Raw genomic sequence first — 18,016 nt, forward strand, 5'->3', positions numbered from 1 at the left:
CATTTTAACAAACTTTTTAGTAAGGTTTTAATCATCTTAATATATAAAAGGCAAAGCCCTCACTGACTGACTGACTGACTGACTCACTCACTCATCACTAATTCTCCCACTTCCCATTTACCTAGGAGGCTGAAATTCGGTACACCGATTCTTTGGGCATTAAATAGGAAAACTAAGTAGTTTTTATTCTGATCGGAGTTTCGGGCTCCGCCCCAGTGGCTCTGGAGTTTCCCATGTTAACCTTATGATTTTCATATTTAAAAGGAATTTCTTAACAGCTGTTTCAATTAAACAAGTTGGTTCTGTTCTATGATGTTCAATAGCATTAAAGTTACAAGGATTACCAACAGGGTGCAGCACTATTATTTTTTTAAATTTATGACTACAGTCAATTTGCAACCAAAAGGTGAGTGAGCGTAGCGAACGAACTTCAACCTGGAAGCGAGTGAGCGTAGCGAACGAGCTAACCTGAAGGTAAGTGAGCGAAGCGAACGAGCTCCAACCTAAAGGTGAGTGAGCGTAGCGAACGAACATCAACCAGGACGTGATTGAGCCATGCGAACGAGCAGCTCACTTGTGAAGTTGAACGGGGCAAAGCCCGCGGGTACAGCTAGTCTATATATAAAATAGGCAAGCACGGTTTTTGTCAGCAGAATGAGTTCCCATGTTATCATTGTTTGTTTACATTATGATCAGCTGGATAATTTAATTGCTGTTAAAATTTTAAATTGCTATTGAATCTAGATGTGTACATATTATAATGGAAAAAGCTGAGAAAGTGTGGGCAATTTTATATATTTCACAAAATAAGAAAACTGAATTGACACAGTACTGTATTTCTTGAGCAATCATTAAAAGAACCGATTTGCAGATTATGGAAATATAGAAAAGTCATAGAACGCCACCAAGTAGAAGAAATAGAGATAATTTTTTATTCAGAATTTTACTATCGTTATTAGTCTAAATAATGAAGAACATTAGTTCCTACAAACGGTGAACAAGAATGTTAGCCGAAGTGCTACAATTTCTAGAAGGAAACATGGACTTTGTAATATTTGCAGAGGAAACCCATCTATGGCGAAATAAAACTGGTACTGTACTCAAGGACATTTAATCTTTGTTTCCAAGTGATTTGAGAAGAATAGGACTACATCCAAGAAACCTTTACTAAAACTTTCATTGAAGAATTCACTTATAAAAAATAAAAATAAACACCTGAACAACATCAGGACTTTTAACTCTGCATTTTTACAGGTAAATATAATTGACGTCATTACATCAACTAGCCAAAAGAATTAATGCTATTTGAAGCAAATGAAATTGTGACAGACAGATTATGCTGGAAATCGGGTTGAGAAGGGTAAATGTGAAAAATTTTTATCGCTATTAAAAATTACAGAATTTTGTAAACATTTTGGCTACACATGCAGGCTACTTTATCAATGATGAAGATAAACATGGATAACTTTAGGCAGCTATGGGTACGTCGATCCATTTGTAGAAAAATCACTAAAAAACATGGCCAGCTTCTGAAAAATGATAGATATTTTCAAGAAATTTTGATTATATCGGATTGTTATGAACAATTGACAATTGCTCGATTTAAAGCTACAGGTACACTAGTTTGTGTAAAAAGCAAACATAAAATGTACAACCTTGTCACACAATTTATATTATTTCTCCTTCTGGAACATAGCTATTGCTGTTGCCTTCATGGTAAGACCCAGGACTCTTCATTGAAAGTTATCAGAAGCCAAAACCCCCATTTATTTAAATCTTTATGTTCCCATATGCAACACAAGTAAAAGATATCACAGCAATATCATTGAGATCGTTTTCGGCAAGATAACATAATTAATTATATACTAGTAGTACGCTTATTTGAGCGCAACAATGGGTGAGTCCACCTGCACTTACCGGTGTCACAGGTGAACACAATTTATTTGTATGGGCAAATCCACCAAATCTTGGCGAACAACAATCATAACTTCTTGTCAATTAATTAAACAAAGTAATTGGAAAAATTTGTGGTGATTTCCAACAATTATCAATAGGACAAATCCATCGCTTCTATTCACTTGAATGATGAGCACGGGTCAACCCAGCTTTAAACGATTTTAATCTGAAACCTACTAAGATTTGAATCATTTGAAAGAAAAGAAACGTATTAAAAATCTTAAATGATTGATTCAAAACAAATCGAAATTTTCTTTATTCATTATGTACACATAGAGTACAGAATGGCGTCAACAAGTACTATTATAAACTAGTAAGTACAAGTATATATCATACAATAATAAATTAAAATTATAAATCACTGTAAGAAATTAAATTAACTGTTACAGACGACATATGCTCGAAAAAATTCATTACAACTGTACAAAGGTTTAACAATAATAAATTACTTCAATCTCTTTTTGAAGGACCCAAAATCAGTTATACATTTTATGTTGTCTGGTAATGAATTATAAAATTTTATGCCTGAATATGTTGGCTTCTTCTCATAAAACGTTAGCTTATGTCTATTAAAACCAAAAATTATTCTTATTTCTAGTTTCATATCAGAAACTAGAAATAAGAATAATGCAGCTTCATTATTCTCATTATTTCAATAGGCAGAATGTCATTCGCCTATTGGGTCCGATGATGAAGTGTCCAATCGAAATCAATCACCACTTACCATCTTTTTTGTATATTTACCGTCTTGTGAGTAACAGTATAAGCGTAAATATATGTTTTAAGTGTTATAAGACGTTTCTTTTATTTACTTTCCGTAAATTTAATAACGCATACAATGCTGATCAAGAAGTTATTTAACTTATGATTTCAAAATTAGGGCCATTTAATTTTTTTTTTTAATATACCTATTACCTTTGACTATTAATACTATTACTAAATTATGGCTGGTTTTATGAAAAAATTTCAGGAACACTCTTATTTTGCATTTTAAATTCCCTATTAAACGATACCAAGTTAAAAAAAAACTCTTTAAAAAATAACTAAAATATCATCAGCTCAAAATATCATCATAAGGCAAACCTGACTAAGCCTGGTTCTCATTTTACAACTAAAAAACGCTGATATTTCAGTTATGTTTTTATCGTTAATGCTAAATAAAAGTGTTCTCGACTTTTTTTTGTAAAATCCGCCATATTTTAGTAATTTAGGTTTGAAAAATTTAAATGGCAGCTATTTTTAATTTTCTATTAAACGATACCAAGTTCGACAAGAACAATTAAAAAAAAAACTTCAATATCAGGGTTTTTAGTTGTAAAATAGAGTAGAATAAGGCTAAGCTAGAAACAGTAAGGTTTGCTTCATTTTATAACTAAAAATCATGATACAAAATGCTAAATACGAGTGTTTTTGACATTTTTTCATAAAACCAGCCATGTTTTAGTAATTTATTTAAAACTTCCTTATTTCTTCATAAATAATGAGGTGTCATTTTAAAGTTTTTTTTTACCTACTACACGGGATAAAATATACAAATCCTCCTTTTTTCAGTAGTTTTTTGTAAAAACGATCTATTACCGTATATAATTTTGAAAGTGATTTAGACTTGAAATGTCTATTTAAGTTATTCGATCAATTGAAACATGTGAATTTAATTAATCAAAAGAAACAAATCCTTATTTCTCAAATTTCAGGGTGTTTTGTTTTTACTGTACTTCATCCATGACGTAAAAATAACAAACAAACTTGGTGTGTGCTTTCTACGATAAATAACCCAGAAACTGAAATCATATTATTCATTTTAAAGAAGTCTAAACAAGAACATCTCAAAAGTAAGTATCACATAGATTCTTTAGCTTTTATATTTCTTTATTTACAACATAGTCTTAATTTTGACATACCTACTGACCTATGTATATTTAAGAATTCCATCTTCAAACATCACCTCTTATCTTTTCTTTAATACAGGTTTCAATTGTTATGTTGTGTCGAATTTGTTACTGACAGGAAACGGTTTTATAAGTTTTGGTTCGATTTACTTAAGCCCTTTAGGTTTGTTAACTCATAAACCCATGCTAAAAAGAACTCTATTATCATGTTGATGAGAAACCTAAGCATGGTCCAAGATTGGTTGTCGCTCACTTGGGCACCTACACTATCAAAGCGAAGTTGGCTGACTCCGGTCAAACTGTCATACTACGCAATAGTCCGCAATCCTTTCTTATCGAATGTTTCAAAATATATTTTTTTCATTTTCTTCATCTTTATTGATAATGCAGTAATTTATGTAAACACAGCCCATATTGAAAAGTTGTATCAGTCCAAGTTTTGTGATGAAGTTTTTGAATTTATTGAATATGTTACTCTTATACCTAAATACTACACTCTCCCCACCTGCACATTTGAGTTTGGGAAACTGAGTAAACTATTCAACCATTGTGTGTGTGTGTGTGTTGGACTTGCCAACAGTTGGTGCATACAGCAGGATTATCATAACGCAGGTGGATGGACAAAAAGTTGCTTATTAAAAGTTCTATTCTACTTTCTACAATTGTAAACCACAGCATCTTTTATGTCACACCCTATCTTTTGTATAACCTATCGCATCAACAAATATAAGGCTTCGGGTATGATATTGTTATAAAATACTATTGTTACAAGTTAAATAGAATGAAATGAAAAGAATACTTTACTGGAAGAAACTTTTATGATGTACTAAATTGGTCAAACTTATTTACAGAATAATTAATGAACAACAGAAAACCATATGTAAAACAAAAACATTTGAATTCTCATAAGGAAGTCAAAGAGTACTAAATATAATAAACATAGTCCAATAGTTATTATATGCAACACTCCCCCTACTCAAGGCTTCCTTAGAGACTTCATGGGAACGTTAAGCCAGTCCAATTTTCTGTCTTAAAACCTTCAACCTTGGTCCAAGAAGAGGTTTTGTAAACAAATCAGCTAGTTGTTCACTTGTGTCAATTTTCTTCACTTCCAGGTTTCCTGCTGTCACTTGTTCTCGAATGAAAAAGTGTTTTATTTCAATGTGTTTGGTTCTTCTGTGATGCTCTGGATTCTGTGCTAGACATATAGCAGCTTCATTGTCTACGAAGATCACAGGTGTACTTTTAAGTTCAGTTAATGAGCTTAGTAATCGCTTTAACCAAATTGCATCCCTGGCCGCCTCACTCGCAGCTACTATCTCTGCTCCCGTAGTGGAAAGTTGAACAGAAGGCTGTCGTTGGCTGATCCATGATATCGCTCCACCTGCGTACAGAGTCAGTAGTCCTGTTGTCGATCTCCTGGTTTCATGGTCACCACCAAAGTCTGAATCACTGTAGCAATTAAGAACGCCACTTCCAATGTGCTTCTTGTACACGATTCCACAATCTTTAGTACCCTGAAGATATCTGAGTATTCTCTTCACTCGACACCAATCATTTATTGTAGGATTTTCTAGGCTTCTGGAGACGACACTCACTGCGTACGCTATGTCCGGTCTGGTACTAACCATGAGGTACATAAGAGCTCCGACAGCTTCTCGATACGGAAAAGACGTCTCATCTGTTCTTTTGTCTTCCTGTTCAGATTTTACTATAGGTGTTGGTGCTGATCTGCAGTTTTCCATGTTGAATCTTTCCAAAATTCTTGAAACATATCCTCCTTGACTTAATTTGATATTTTCACCAGATTTGGAAATCTCCAATCCTAAAAAATAATTGCTGGTTTTGACTTGATTTTAAATTCTTTTTTCAATTCTACTAGGAATGAATTTAAGTCTTCATCATGAGTTGAAGCTATGAGTCCATCATCAACATATAGAACAACGATTAACTTATGTCCATTGTTGTTACGGATAAAAAGACATGGATCATCATCACTCTTTTTCAGTCCCAGTTTTGTTAGGACCATTCCAACTCTCTCGTTCCAGCATCTTGGTGCTTGTTTCAAACCATACAAACTTCTATTAAGCTTGCAGACGTGATTACTGTTATCACTGAATCCTTCTGGTTGATGCATATAAATTTCTTCATTTATTTTGCCGTACAAAAAGGCAGTAGACACATCAAATTGTGTGAGTTTCATTCCTTCATTAGCAGCTACTGCGATAACACTTCTGATTGTTGGCATTTTTGCTACTGGACTAAAGGTTTGATTATAATCAATTCCTTTCTTCTGTGCAAATCCTTTCACTACTAGACGGGCTTTGTATCTCTCTATGGATCCATCCGCATTTGTTTTTACTTTGTATACCCATTTACAAGGTATGGCTTTGTGACCTTTGGGTAGTTCAGTAAGTGTCCACACTTCATTCATGTGAAGTGAGTTAATCTCATCTTCCATTGCTTTTTGCCATTGGAGATGATCTTCACAGTTCGATGCCTCCATGTATGTATTAGGTTCATAGTGTGTGTTCCCCATAACAGCACTCATCACAAAATCTTCAAAACGAATGGGCTGCCTTACCATAGCTCTATCTCGGAGTTGGCGAGTTTGCACAACGTTTTCTTCCTGTTGTTCTGCTTCCTCGTCTGTCAATTTATCTTCTTCCGATTCATCTTCAGGAAAGAGAATGGGGACATTTTCTACTACAGGGGCTGAACAGTTCTCATCTTTTGCTTCATCGGGGACTTTTTCTTCTGAAGATATAGGCCTATTTACTATGGATTCACTAATAGGCTCTTTCAAAAATTTTACATCCCTGGACCGAATGACAGTACATTTCCATGAATTCCAGAGACGATATCCATCATTACCATCATATCCAATAAGTTTGCATTTCATCGCTTTCTTGTCAAACTTACGTCTTCTCTGCTTTGGAATATGGACAAAACAATCTGTCCCGATAACCCGTAAATGTTTTATCGTAGGTCTTTTTCCAAACCATGATTCATATGGAGTCTTTCCGGCAACTGATGACTTAGCAGTTCTGTTCAAAATATAGGCTGCAGTGTTTATCAATTCAGCCCACAAGCCTTGAGGCAGATCACCGTGAGCATGCATCATTGACCTTGCACATTCAACTATGGTCCGATTTTCTCTCTCTGCAGATCCATTCTGTTGTGGTGTGTATGGCATTGTGATCAACTGTTGTATTCCATTCACTTGAAGGACTTGTCTAATACTTTCGTTGTCGAATTCACCTCCTCCATCACATCTCAACTTACATATTACATGGCCTGTGACTTTGACTTCTGCAAGAAACTGCTTCAGCTTCTCTACAACTTGAGATTTTGTCTTCATAAAATAAACACTGCGGTAGCGAGTAAAGTCATCCTTGAACAATACAAAGTACTTTGAACCTCCAATCGACTCAAAGAAAGGTCCACAAACATCAGAGTGAACGATTTCACCAGGTACTGAAGCTCTGTGTTCATCTCTGCTTCTGAATTGTGTCCTGTGCATTTTCCCATAAGCACATCCTTCACATACCTCATTGTCGAGCTTGAGATTAAGGTTCAGTTCTCTTCTTGCAAACTCTTGTACATGAGTTTTGCTTTGATGTCCTAGTCGTTCATGAAGTAACTGCAACTGATTAACAGCTGGAACTCCTTCCATCATAACAGCCATGAGGTCTACTGATTTTCTTACTGCTAATTTAAACAAGCCTCCGCCTGGACTTCTATGTCCTTTGATGAGTGGTTTACCATTTCTATCAAACAAAGTGCAATCCTTGGATGTCGATACAAATTTACTATTTACATTTAAATCTTGAGCAGCGGTTACTGAAAATAGGTTTGCAAAAATACCAGGTACATACCATACATTGGTTAGCTTTACTGGATTCCAAATACCATCCAAATTTGCTTCCATGATGCAAATTGTTCCTCTACCAATAGCACTTGTCTGTTGTCCATTTGCCATTGTAACTGCATGAGGTAACTCAAATTGTTCAAAGTCAGTAAACATTTCCCTACAATGTGTAACATGGTTGGTAGCACCACTGTCCACGTACCAATCATGTGATACGGCAGTATTCTGGGTTTGAAAAACACAATTGCTTAATATGGTTAGTGCTGCTTGTTTGGATTCTTTTTCCAAGCTTTTCTTTTCAGGTTTTCTTTCAGGTTTTCCATCCGCTATCCATTTCTGACACTCTTGCAACCAATGTCCTTTCTTGTGACAATAGTGGCATGGACACTTTTTCTTTTTATCATTGTTCTTGCTGTTTTTCTGTAGACCTACTAAGTTACCTTTGGCTTCTTTAGATCTATTGACTGCCATTAAAGCTGTATCTTCTTTCTCATTTTCCTTTGAAGTCAGCTTTCTTGCTTCTGTACACAGCCAATTTGTAAGATTGTCAAGGTTTCTCGCTTTATCCTTGTGAATCATTAACCAAGTTGTCTGAAAGTTGGAATATTCTGCTGGTAGGATTTCAAAAATCTTGCAAATCAACAATATCTGAGGTAAACTATCTTCTTTCTTGTCTTGGATTTTCTTAATTTCTTCTTGAAGCTTTACCCATAACGACTTGATTGCAGATAGGTTCCCAGCCATATCCAAGTGTTGATCCCATTTGTAAGTGAAGAACAGAGAGCATATATCATAGGCTTTATTTTCCTCTATTTCCGCAAATAGATTATGCAGCTCCTTCCAAACCTCATCTGGTTTTTCTAGGTTTCTTACCTGAGCTCTTACTTCCTTACTTAATGAAGATGCTAACATAAACATTACTTCTGACTGTGTTTTGTTATACTTATCCATCTTCATTTTGTATTCTTTCATTTCTGCAGCTTGTGTTTCATCTTTAGGTTTCTCTGGCAATTCCATTTTACCAGAAATGGCTTCGTATGCATCTGGGATTCCTTTAAGCCTAATTTGCATGAGATATTTCCAATCATCCCAGTTGTCCTTTCCATGCAGCAATTCCATTTTCTGCATAACGAACTCCATACTAAAGATTTTATCTCAAGCAATAAATTATTCTATTTAAAACCTGTAACACACAATATAAGGTTGTCTGGGCCCATAACCTGTTATAAAATACTATTGTTACAAGTTAAATAGAATGAAATGAAAAGAATACTTTACTGGAAGAAACTTTTATGATGTACTAAATTGGTCAAACTTATTTACAGAATAATTAATGAACAACAGAAAACCATATGTAAAACAAAAACATTTGAATTCTCATAAGGAAGTCAAAGAGTACTAAATATAATAAACATAGTCCAATAGTTATTATATGCAACAGATATGAGCGGTGAGTGGCAAGCGGCGAGCGGCACTTTAAGCGGCGGTGGTGGCTGTAAGATACAAGCGGCACATTTATAACGCTCATCAAATTTCCCCGGCTTTATGAGTCAGTTTAGTCGAAAATTGTGAACTATATGCTTACCTGCAAGACGTATTGCAACTATTGTTGCTATCTGACAATTGTTTGCCTTTAAAAAAAAACCTTAACTCCAAAAAAACTGAAGCATTACTCACCTGAGCGGCGAGCGGCGTTTTCGCGATAATCGGTTTTGACTTGGAACCATGAGCGGTGCCGCTTACCGCCGCTCGCCGCTCAGACGTATTGTAGCCAACCTAGTACATAATTTTAAACTGTAGTACACTCTTTGATTAGCTCATTGAACTAGCATGAGTTCTTTTTTTTAAATAATTGCTAATGTGGGTCCATATAGGTGTGATGTCTACTTTGGTACAGTAACCAAAAGTCAGTGGTTCTACCACGATCACGATCTGAAGAATGTCCCGATCACAACAGCCGCCCCGCCGATGTTATTTATGTTTATGTGTCTGTGTCTACACAACACTGTTATCACTAGTGTGCTGCCTCCAAGCGGTTGCTTCTCGAACCTCCCGCCAATATCACACCTTGGCGGGAACACTCAGTCAGTGGCCGTGGGTCGTAGATCGCGTTAGCGGTGTCTTGTGGCCATCCACTGCCTTCTGAGTGATCTTCGATCTTCGGATATCGAACCCTAAGATAGTTACTGTAAGTAATTAGTAAAACGTGTTTCTAGTTCCCTCCGATTGTCGGACAAAATATTTTACGTTTTATTTTTACCAGCGTATTTTTAGCTTCCACGTGGAACAAGGAACGCACGCGAGTTCCACGTTGTTTAGTTTTTGTTGCCTGTTTTTTGTTTGTTTGTATTACGTATTACTGTGGTTACGTTGAACTTTATGCTTGTTTTTGTTGTGATAACAACCTTTAATGACGCTAAATGCCAAATATCATTTCATGTATATTTTTAGTTTGCAACTAACAAATGTGTATTAGTCTACGAATCTGTTTTTGTTGATTATTGTGTTGCAGTTTGTTTCAATAATTTTCACTTTTTATCACTCACTGTATTAATTACTGTACTCATGTTTACATTTAAATCAATTAAATGTGCTGTTCAATACAAAGCCGCTATTGAATCAATGCATTTCCAACATTCAACCACGCATCAAAATGCATTTGCATTTGACTATTGTAAAATACCGAACTTAAAAAATATATATCAATATATTACAACTCTTTATCAAAATAACTAACACATAAGCTCATTTTGGTTACCCTCCCAAGATACTTGGTGCAGCATATTATAAGAATACCTCTAACTTCCTATTGAAAAGGTTTTAATTCGCTCACAGTCCATTTACAAAATAGACCCATTTTGGAGGAAAGGGATCTAAGGAATTCCAGTTGTAATAATTCACGTCCAGACCCTTTTTTGCTCCAGTTCATTTTGGGCAGATTCCTGTTTTTTCTCCCCGAACACTCGCACAGTCTCTCATTGTGAGGGTCCGGGTCGCTTGCTTGTACAATCGTAAGAGTTTCCATGGTTATAGCTTCTGTATATGAACAATGGTTTCTAGATTTTAAGCTTCCTTATGTCACACATCAAACGAATTTACACGTAAAACGAATAAAAAAGAATAATTTGTTATTGTCGATGAATTGCTTATGTAACATAGGTACTAATTTTGTCTCTTTTACTATTAATGACTAGTTAATGAAATACATAAAAGATAGAAAATGGTAAGGAGTAACAATTTTACTATAAACATACTCTACCTACAATAGTACCTATCTTTGACTATTAATACAGATAGTATTTAGACTGGGAGTTAGAGGTTTTATGTGAACTCAAACATTGGTGTTAGATATTGAATCAGATGTAATGCATAATTTCCATTCAATTAGTATGTGTTTAACTATAACTATTGACTAAACGTTGACGTTAGGTACGATAACTACTCTATGATTAAAGTAAACACTCAATAAAAAGTGGAAGTTGTTGCATCGTCGTTTGGTACTGCAAGTAGACTTCTATCGTAGATGTATTATTCTTAAAAGTCCCTTATTGATGTATCATATGAATAATCTAAAGACAATTTAATGGTTAGTTCTATCCGGTTTATGTGGTAATAATAAAAATATAAAAGCAAATATTAAAGTACAAATTGTAGAATTGTGATTTATTGTTTATTAAAACTAACGATTTTTATCTCGATGACTTGGCTATTTCAACACTTATTTTTAACACAATTATTTATGGATATTTATTGAACAACAATCAAACAACACAAACTTAACTGTTTGTTAAATCCACGGGCCGTTATAAACAGTAGTTGTTATAAAAGTTATAAAACAGTAGTTAGATCAGACATCGCTGAGGAACAGAGGATGGCGATGATAATGGTACATCGAGCTTTCCAAAATCGGAAAAGTTGCAATACTCTAAGATGATGTATATAAAATACAGTGTAAATAAAGAAGAATATGTTTACAAAGTCCAGCCAGCGTGATCAAAAATGATGTTCTTCTAGAAACTTATCAGCTGGGAAGGAAGTCGATATCATTTTTTGGATACTGAAGTATACATTCAATTTATGGACTACTAGTGGAACCCCGTCGAAATCGACGGCTAATCTTGAGGTTTTATGTAAATTCAGCTAACTGCGTTGGATAGAGTGAAGTCATTAAAATCTTAGTTATATGAAGGGAGGATAAGCAATAATAAGTAGGCCTATGACGATTGTGTTCCCTAAAAAACGTAATTGATGAATTCGTTTAACACAATATTTCCTACCTTTCTTTTTATCGGCTTTAGGTTGCCCAAAAGGTTTTTTAGGAGTCTTATAATTGTTTGTTCATGAGTTTGTTTCATACCAAAGCCACTTTCACTATATGGGAGAATGAGTTCATATAATTAGTCTATCATGTTACGGAAAGAGTCAATATTTATTACTAACCACTAATTCCATCTGCTTTAGGAAAATCATTCAGATTGTATCCGGATTTATCTTATAAGATGTAAATCTTCATCTTTTTTTTGATAAAAATATCTGATTCTCCAGAAAGCACTAACATTCTTACTTCGATCTCAGCAATTTTAAATCCTTCTCTTGCCACATCGACCCATGTATGTAATCATCCTGTTCTTACTTGATAATTCATTAACTTATGGGGTAGTTTTGCCTTGGCCATATAGATCACATAAAGCTGTGCATGTATTTCGTGGATTGGAATGAACCATAATTGTAGGAAATTTTATCACAAATCTTGAACATTTGCGGAACCAAATCCATAACCTAGTCCAGCATTTGTAACAAATTATGCAAATGCGATGAGATGTGATGACACTGTTGTGTTTCCGAATGTTTTGTATGTAGTGAGGTTTAGATGCGTTGTTCAACACAACATCACACATGCTACATGTGTACATCAAAGTAAAAACTGTGTACACATTTTTTTAAATACCTGAATTGACATTAGTTCACCTACTTTACCAAAACCATAGACTCCGTAGTTAGTCTATTCCAAAACTTGAACACAGCTCTCATCCTCAACGTACTCATCTATGACACAATTTTTAACCCGATTATCAAAAACTGTTATACCAATAATTGAATCTCAGGTGTGTTCTTTCTTGAATTTAAAAATAAATGGTGATTGAAAGTAGGAAAAAAGGCAAGTGCCAACCTTACAATATGTATAAGCTAACCCGATAAGGAATAGTTATATGTTCCTTTGAAATTGATAAGTCACACTTATTTCATAATTTAAAATTTTCTAAGAGCAATAAAGCATAGATTTTTACAGGATAAAAACAATAAAACTTTATTTATACACTAGCTGTGTGCCCGTTCTACGCACGGGGATCTTATCATAGTCAGTTAAAACCTTCTTATATAAAGCACAGCAGTTGGTTTGCATACTTTCAGATATGCTGACAAAACTATTCCTTCGCAAATACAGTATCTGACAGTTTCAAGCCAAAACTAATGCTTCGCAATTAAATGTCACCCGGATCTTGTTGGTCCATATGTTATATCCAATGACTAAATAAACGGTATCAGCATTCTGACACATACTTTCTCCCATAAGTTTGTCAACAACCTTTATCATGTGTAAGCGGTGAGAGTAAATATACGGAAATGGGATTTGTACAATTTTGTTCAGAATTTAAAGGACTATAATATAATGGTTAAAAGTATTTAAGGTACTACCTCAACCTCTTAATTTAACACTTTATTCGGGTTGACATTTTCATTATCAAGGCGCTCTTGTCCTTTCCGTGAAACATTGAGAAACAAGGACATTAATGCGTTACCATCATACATACACACAAAAATACCGAACTTAATTAGTGAATCTGCTACGCTTTAAGCATAAAAAGGTACATATAAAATTAGTACTTGAATTCTTTGTTAATGCCATAAAATTTGATCATAACAATTTATAGGTATTTGCTTGGACCGGAGATGACTCGAAATTCTGTTGAAATGCTATCTGAATCGGTTTGCTATATGAAATGAAGTACAGTAGGCCTACTATAGACGATTTAGATTGGTAATTTGTAATAAAAATTACCAAAATAGGCCACGAACTATTGATACATAAACAACGTTCAAAGTGTTTGAACAATTCATGATGGTTTGCTGAATAAATGTTTTACTAAAATGCGTTATAGTTTTCTTAGCATAACATTTTGGAATCCAGACAGAAAAAGCAAAAATTATACAGTTAAGACATCAATTAAATTGAATAGGCCTACGCCTGTAATAAATAAGGTGCAACACCGACGATAACTAATTTGTAAATTACTGTGATGTGTTGGTACGTAAAAATGATTCTTGCTGCTACTAAAGGTTAAAAGGAAAAGAACCAGTACCGTACCAAAAACCAACGTTTACAGTTAAGAACTGTAGTACAGCCGACCAATTATATGCGTTAATCAAGGTTATTGATCTCTTGGTTTTGGATTTTCTCGTAAAAAGTTATCGGCAATCAAAGTTATTTCCCATTAATTGCTTTACTTTTACACAACTCTTAATGTAAACTTATCGGTGTCAGTTTGAAAAAAAACCTTATACAACATAACTTTCTGTTATTTAATAGATTGCGTATTCTCTAAACAATGGTTGCTGGTATATATATTAACATTATAAGGAAATGTGACAAAAATCACACAACGTTGGGTTTTTGGACGTTTATAATTTTATTTCTTAAGTACCTAGGTAGGCCGTGTATTCTATGGAAAAGTACCGGTATCAAGGATCGTTGCCGAAAGGGTTGTTATAAATAATTGGGTAAGCATACGTACCACACGTACCCAAGAGAAGGGCTATGGGCCTATTGGCTGTATGGTCCAGCGATTGCATCACACGGTGAGTAGGAACTATTGACTTTATATAGTCAATGGTAGGAACAGAAAGTGACACATTGGAAAATCGAGTTCAGCATCATCCGTAAACCTCTGTTACAATCACCCACTGCAGTTGTAATTTTTTGCTTTACACTTTACACAACCGCCATTGAAGAACCGTCAATGAGTGGAACATTGTTTCTAAGCTATTGGCGACGGTCATTAGTAAATTTAAGTTTCCCAGCCGTATACAACACTGATTCAATCTTGATTCAATGTCTTCTTTCTGGTTATCAAAACTCCAAAACAATTTTATACACATATTTCTGGTTCCTGACCTGGATGATGCCTAGTTATTTAATTTACGGTTACACTATATTATTCCACTTGCGATTAATTAAATCCTTTATGTAATAAAAACGTTTTTAATCTCACTTGGATGGGATTTGCCTTCAAAACGTGATCGGAAATGGTTGTGGTGTTTGTAAACAACATTTGTAAACATTTCAGTGACAGCTAGAAAAAATAATCTTGATCCGAACAGCTGTTCGTTGTTTCATAGATGATTATGTGATACAAATTGGAAGAAAACTTGACAAAAATCGCACAAAACTGCATTTTTGAACGGTCGTAATTTTAATTACAAAGTAGTGAGACCATATTTTAATGGCTAAAGACACTCTCGCCAATCCAGTGAATACATTAAAATGACTTGGGTCTTGATAGGTACTCTCGTTTTCCTGGAGAAGATTGCGTAAAATGCCATCTTGAGTGTGTCAGACAGACAGACAGACAGACAGAAATTTAGATGAGACTTGTTTCGGCTTCTTTAATGTATAAAACGTAAAAATAACCTAAAAATGTATGATTCTGAGCAATGTACAGACAAAACTCTAATTTTATTTATATAGATTTCAAACAATTCAACATATGACTATGATTTTCAATCAAATATAAATGTTTAAAAAAATAAAATGAAAGCTCAATAGAGCAATGGGGGAATTGCAGCACCATCTTCAAATTGAATGCTTCGAATTTTTCGTCTAGTTCCCCGTAGCCTTAGCGAAACTGCTCGAATGATGGAAAGCTGGCTTTGGATCCTCAACCATCCGATAATTTGGGAGTATGGTTTTCTCCATTTTACAGCCAGGGCTTCGCTTGTTCTCCTCTGAAACGCTTCATATTCTTTGTGGGGGACTCCTTCCGTGGAACATATTAATGGTGTGAAGCTTCCTCTGATGTCTTCGGCTGCTTTGTCATATTTATTGTGTTTCTGAACGGCATGGTTTCGAGATATTGTTCCCCATTCTTGGTTGGCGTAAGAGGGAGCGTCAGCATTAACAATGCGATTATCAAAAAACGCTACTCTCTCAGCCTCCCAAATACCATTAACTTTAAAATCAGCTTTTAAAGCAGGCACATTGTTTGCAGGGTCAGCTTCTCTCATAATAGGCTCGACTTCAACCCCTTTCCAGGCCATATTTGCTATCGCAGCACAGTGGTCTCGATGTTGATCATGCCCATGTTTGATCAATCCTCCTTTTTTAAGGATTAGCACTGAACAAATACCCTGGTATCCGCCCAATAGGAGTTGGAGAAGTTTTGCAGAGACTATGTGCAAAAACCATGGCTTTTGTAACAGGTGACGATGTTCAAGAGATATGTGGATCTGACCAACTCTGCGCCGGAACGAAAGCTGGAATAGGAGGTGCTATACATGCTATGACGGACCTATTCAATGAAAAGAACCAAAATTGTATTTTACTTGTAGATGCTTCAAATGCGTTCAACGCCTTGAGCAGGCCTTTAACTCTGTGGAATGCTAGGGTGCTTTGGCCTCGTTGCGCTCGTTTCCTATTCAATACATACCAAGGCTATGCAACCATTATGTTTAGAGGAAGCAATAAAATCATCCTTAGTCAAGAAGGAACCACTCAGGGAGACCCTTTAGGCATGCTAATGTATGCAATTGGCATATTACCTTTGGTAAAAAAACTAAAAAGCCTAAATTGGAAGCAAAACTGGTACGCTGATGATTCTGCATGTTTCGGTGAAATAGAGAATGGTTTAACGCTTTACGTGTTGAAGGGTCAAAATGGGGGTATTACCCAGAACCCAAGAAAAGTGTATTGATAGTAAAACCTGAATATAAAGAAAAAGCAGAAGAAATTTTCAGAGACCTACTCATAAATTCATAATTTTGTTGAAACTATAAAAAACTTGCCATGCAGTGGAGAATCCATTTAAAATCATAAATAATAATGTAAACATTTAATTTTGACAGTTTCAGTTAACCTTTGAATACAATTTTAATATTAACAGCTGGTTCATTAAAAGTAGTGTAAAATTATCCATATGGTCGAAATGTAAACAAAATTGCAGAGTGAACTTTAAAGGCCTCTGGGGCAGAGCCCCAAGGAAATTTACATCGTTTCTCTTTTGAGGGCTCACCTACAGACCAATACCTTTCTTTAGACACCCCTACCAAGTTTCTACGCCCAGCCGTTCTCTCAAATTAGCTGTGACAAAAACCTCGTTTTCCTCCATAAGAATAACATGGGATGGGAATTTAAAGGCCACTGGGGCAGAGCCCCGAGGGAATTCTCCATGTTTCTCTTTTGATGGCTCATCTACAGACCAGGACCTTTCTTTAGACACCTCTACCGAGTTTCTACGCCCAGCCGTTCTCTCAAAATAGCTGTCACAAAGAAAAACAGTTCCAAATTAATATATAGATAGTAGTCTTTCGTTTGTTGGAATAGGAATGAGCAGCTCCACGACACGATTGTGCTACTATTTTAAATATCTCCTTTAATATTTTTTGTGTGACATAAAAGATGCTTAAGTTTAAAAAATGTTCCGATTTGGCTCAGTAGGCCTAGTGCGGTTAAAAGCCTTGTTTCTTTGGGGTGAGCCTTCAAATCTGGATGTTCTGGTCTGACTCTTCGAGTGATTATTTCATATTTTATTCTTGTTTCGTGACAATAAACATTTTCAGGTATAAAACGTTGACTTGACTACTTGACTTCAGGTATATGAAATCACAATTTTTTAAGATATCGTTTGGGACAAGTTAACCTCCAGCACAACAAGTTCAACAATCCAAAATCCGACCTAGAAAATTTATATATAGGCAAAACTTAAAAAGTACTTCTGTAAAAATAGCCTATTCCGTTATTAGTTGTCACTAGAGTTTCCTGAGTGTTTTCAAAATTTTACGTTATTTCTGACGTTTGTTTTTCCACGATGCAATGCGCGAAACCGGTGGGTATTTTATAAACCTGATATGTGTTCGGGTTTAGCGTACAAAATAATTCATACTGTGGAAACTGGGTTTAAAACATATATTTTTGTTAGCTTGCTCATTTTTACGTGGGCTTTTGTAGCTCCCATTATTTGGGCTCAAGTTGTTTGTGTAATTGATCTGTAAATTGGCTAGTGAATCCCAGTCAAAGCAGGTAAAA

The 18,016-nt window shown here is 35.1% G+C and overlaps 1 protein-coding gene across 2 annotated transcripts in view; it reads left to right on the forward strand.

The window, feature by feature from the left end:
• The first annotated feature begins 9,788 nt into the window (after window positions 1–9,788).
• LOC128992472 (monocarboxylate transporter 13) overlaps window positions 9,789–18,016 on the forward strand; it is a 41,081-nt gene continuing 32,853 nt past the window's right edge. Inside the window, exon 1 of one of the 2 annotated variants that reach the window (XM_054416060.1) lies at window positions 9,789–9,904. The gene's annotated coding sequence lies outside the window, so the exon portion shown is untranslated. The remainder of the gene's footprint in view (window positions 9,905–18,016) is intronic. The other variant, XM_054416059.1, reaches the window with a different exon arrangement.

The sequence above is a fragment of the Macrosteles quadrilineatus genome, unplaced genomic scaffold (genome assembly GCF_028750875.1).
Source record: "Macrosteles quadrilineatus isolate MER2022 unplaced genomic scaffold, UCM_ALF_1.0 Scaffold_4__1_contigs__length_99947679, whole genome shotgun sequence".
Classification (NCBI taxonomy): domain Eukaryota; kingdom Metazoa; phylum Arthropoda; class Insecta; order Hemiptera; family Cicadellidae; genus Macrosteles; species Macrosteles quadrilineatus.